Genomic DNA, 4,743 nt, shown 5'->3' with positions numbered 1-4,743 from the left:
AAAAGTAAAAGACATTCATACTTACCCGGCCATTGTCTTGGTGACGCGTCCCTCTTTCGACATCAAGCCCGACCTCCCTGGATGACACGGCAGTCCATGTGACCGCTGCAGCCTGGGATTGGCCTGCGAATGGCTGCATGGACTGAAACGTCATCCTGGGAGGAAGAAGCAGGGAGTTCTCGGGAAGTTACTTTCCAGGGTGCTGAAACAGTTAGTGCTGATCGTTCAACTCTTTCAGCACCCTGGACAGTGACAATCTCCTGACGTCGCCTAACAACACTCCCGTAATTACGGGTGCACACACGTAGTCACCCGTAATTCCGGGAGCCCCATTGACTTCTATGGACCTGCCCGTGACGTAATAATGGCCTGTGATTACGGGCGTTTTTACATTATTGTGCATGGGGCCACGTCTGGCCATGCCCTAAATCTGCACTGCAGCCTAAATTCCGCACTGTTATTTTCCGCAACTTCTAAACCAAAGGAAAAAAAAGGCTCCTGCAGATTCCCGCTGCGGCCTGTCTGCAGTGGAATTCCGTCACGTCTGAACATGCCCTTAGTATAAGACGAGGAGAAGTGGGATGCAGCTGCAGTATTATTCCCACAATGATTGAATGCTGCATGAGTGGAGGGGACATTTGATTTTGTCAGGGAACACAGGTTTTACATCACACCAGGAAGAGCCGTCTCACTTAGTGAGAATTGAGAGAAAAAGTATATTGTTACTTTTTCAGCTTTTTAAGTTAAAGAAAGTTTAAAGTATAAACTCTAAATGTTGGAGGTGTCTAGGAGATTCCGGAACTTATCACCACATGTGGCATTGCCAAGATATTACCCCTTTCTGGTCAGAAGTCACGTACATTATCTAGAAAATGTGCTCACTTAAAATGTCCCCTTACCCAATTATGATACTTCAGAACGTTCACCTCCCTCCTGTCTGTAGCTATTTTATATTCTATTTTCAGTCACCAAATCTTCGATTCCTTTGAAGTGGAATCAGGCGATTCCCCCCTCAGTTGCTCAGTGGCTTTGAAAGGTGGATCACATCTATCACATGGAGGAACTGTCATCTTGGGAATCTCAGACCCACCACGAATTTTAAAAAGTTTGGAGCCCCTAGGTAAACTTCCGTCCAGTCTCAGAATTGCTACAAAAATTTACTGTCTAAGGCCCCATGCACATAACCCTAAAAAAAAGTCTGTAATTCACTTCTATTGTCCACGGACACCTTCCCGTTTATATACGGGAAGGTGTCCGTGCCGTAGAAGTGTACCGCAAAAGATAGGACATGTCCTAGCTTTTGATTTTTACGGTCCGTGCTCCAATACTTAGTATGGGAGCACGGGCCGAAAATTCGGACGGCTGACCGCGGCCGGCCTTGACCACAATCGCTGGCCGTGATTGCAGGCACGGCCGTGTGCATGAGGCCTAAGGCTACATGCACACGACCGTAATATTGATCCGCAATTACGAACCGTAATTGCGGATCAAAATACTGATACATTAATTTCTATGGCCCACGGACACCTTCCCGTATATTTACGGGAAGGTGTCCAGAACATAGAAAGCATCCATAAAAAATAGGATATGTCCTATTTTTTGATTTTACGGACCTTGCTCCCTTACTTTATAATGGGAGCACGGTCCGCAAATGCGGTTGACCGTCCCAGCCGGCCGTGCCTGTAATCACGGGCTGTGCACACGGCTACGGCCTTGTGCCGGGGGCCTAATATGTTTTACTTGCAACTTGTTATATTTTTACTTGCAACTTGTTAAACAAAAATGTGCTAGATTTAGGATATTGGCAAAATGTACCCCCCTGACCTCTTCCCCCTACCTCTCCCTCCCTGAATACTGTTACATTGATACCACGGTAAATGAGGGACGTTATGTACCTATCCACTACTGCATTATATTTGCTATTATGTACTAAGGGAATTGAAAAGAAAAGATAAGTGAAGAGCATGTTACCATGAGGCCGCCCCCCCCCCCCCCCCAACCCAGTGGGCCCTGGCTTCCTCTTTGGTTTGCCTGCCCTGCTTTATATCATCCCAAATAAAGGCAGCAAAGCTGGCACATATAGTGTTAATAATTTATCCCGTATACTTACAATTCTTTGTGTGCTATAAAAATATACTAGAGTGATGCAGACTTCACGCTGTGTAGCTGGATATAGCGCCAGAACAATACAGCATTGTCTGCAGTTGCTTTCCCTTGCAATTTGCGCGAGTGGACATTAGTTACTACTTATGCCATTCATGGTTTTTCCGTAATAAATGAGTGTAGAAGACCACAGCATAGATGAGTACCATAGAGACTGCAGTCACTGCCCTTCTACCGCCAAAAACAGAAGAGAGTATAATAAGGGTGCTAAAATGGACCTGTCAGCTATCCTGATATGTATGGTTTAGTAAATACTTGTACTCCACATGAAATCACAATTCTGGAGCATCTTTTCGAGGAACTCAGCATTATTTCATCCCTCTGTTGTTCATCCTGGAAATGTGTGAATTAACTGTCAACTGGGTATTACCATTCCCATTGTCAATAGGATGTGCGCTGACACATTTTGACACTGTCCAATCAGTACTGACAATGTCAGACTATGTAGGGGCACAACCTATCAACAAGGAGAATGATAATGCCAAGTTGTCAATTTATTCTTATATTTCCAGGAGGAATAACAGCAGAACAGACCAACACAGAGTGCTCCAGCATTATTATTTGATGGGAATACAAGTATGTGCTCAAATCGACATGTCAGGAGTGGTGATAGGTCCCCTTTAAGATGGTCATACACTAGAGATTTTAGATGACTGTTTTATGAACTTGTCGTTCTCTGTGGTTCTGTGAAAGTTGTGGTCCTGGACGACAACATCATAAGTTTAAACGGGAAAATGTGTATTGATCTCTGCCTTGATTAGTGACTTGCGCTGGGCTTCTATTGATGGGGTGCATAACTATCATTCGACCCAAACGACTTTCCAGTTGTTGTCAAAAATCTCACCCAAAAACTACTAAAAAAATCTAACATGTCAAATTGAGTTTTCCACCAATATTTTCCTTTCCTTTCCAATCACACTGTGCAGTGAAAGAAGCCGGGCTGGAACAAAGAGAAGTGTATGACACTGATTGGTCACTGATTGGTCACTGATTGGTCAGCGTCATACACTCCTCTGTACAACGCCCAGTTGGTAAAAAGTAAAAACATGCCCAGTTATCTATTAAGAAACTAATTAGCATAAATCTAAAATTGCTCATAACTTGCTAAAAAATTATAGTTTTTCTAAATAAAAACCACTGTTGTTATCTACAATACAGCGCCGATCACATTATGTAGGAGATAGGGCACTTATAATCTCGTGACAGAGCCTTTTTAAGACCCTTTTACACCGGCCGATAAGCGGCCAGTGCAGCGAGCGCCGATCAGCGAGACATCGTTGATCGGCGCTCGTTTTCTCCTGTCACACGGAGCTACAGATCGGGACAAGCGGACATTACACCAATCGCTCGTCCCCATCCATTATTATCATGTCGGCAGTGCGTCTCCCTGTTTACACAGCGAGATGTGCTGCCGACAACGATAATATTTTACTTTTTTAAAAAGATACGACCAGCAGATGATCGAGCGTTTGATTCTTCATCTGCTGATCGTTTCCCTGCTTACACAATTATCAGCAATGAACGTTATATTAACGCTTGTCTGCCCGATAATCATCCTGTGTTAACCCCCTTTACTTACCTGGCAGGGGAGATACCATGATTACTAAGGTAAGATTGGGACTTTCTGGCCAGGTTCTTGCTTCTCGGCCCTTTGGCTAAATTCGAGTGTAGTAGGGCTCTTATCTGAGGTTAGTAATCATCTCTGCCGGTGGACACCCACCATCTTAGAGGGATGATAGAACGTCAAGGAGAGGGGCAGAGAACCACACATTTGACGCTATTGGTCGGGTAGCTGGAAAGTCTGAGTTGCTAAGTGACCCAGGAGTGGTGACCCTGGGGTGCCCGAACTCACTGGGGGTGGAATCCCACTGAGTGATGGCACATTTGCACGCACTTGTCTTTCACACTTTTGAGCACACACCTTTATTTCCGGGAAATATTTATGCGGGGCCTCTCTCCTTTGGGAGAAGGGCCGCAATAGACCGCATCCTTTGTGCACTTTTTTGTGTGGCACCTATGTACTTTTTTTGCACTTTGGGTGACAGAAAGCACAACTCGGACTTTCTATTAAAAAAAAATAATAATAAAAAAAATATCCCTTTAAGGCTAAGTTCACATCACTTTAGGCATATATGAAAGGAGAATCTCTCAATGTTTATGCTGAATGTGTCTAGATGGTATATTGGGAACAATGTTTGCCCAAAAAAAGTGTCCTTTTGACATATGTTTGGCCAGTATGAATCAGGCAGTCAACTACGCTTTCAATATAAAGGGATCCTACAAAAAAAAGAACATGCAACGTAAATTAAACATAGAGGATAAAATATTCGGTAATATGTTCTGCTGAATATTTCTTTGCAGCTTCTGCAGTAAAGTTGTGTCGATTTTCAATTCTGTGTAAGGTAAATATTTCAGTGCATTGCTATCATGTGATATACGTCATATTATTCTGTATTTTACATCAAACGCAGTTCTTCAAGGTGTATATATATATATATATTCCTTAGCAACAGAAATACTATAAAAACGTCATAAAACACATCCGCTCTGAGATCATCTCAGTTCCCATTCTTGTCATGT

This window comes from Rhinoderma darwinii, chromosome 1 (genome assembly GCF_050947455.1).
Source record: "Rhinoderma darwinii isolate aRhiDar2 chromosome 1, aRhiDar2.hap1, whole genome shotgun sequence".
NCBI classification, from domain to species: domain Eukaryota; kingdom Metazoa; phylum Chordata; class Amphibia; order Anura; family Rhinodermatidae; genus Rhinoderma; species Rhinoderma darwinii.
This window is presented reverse-complemented; position numbering follows the sequence as displayed.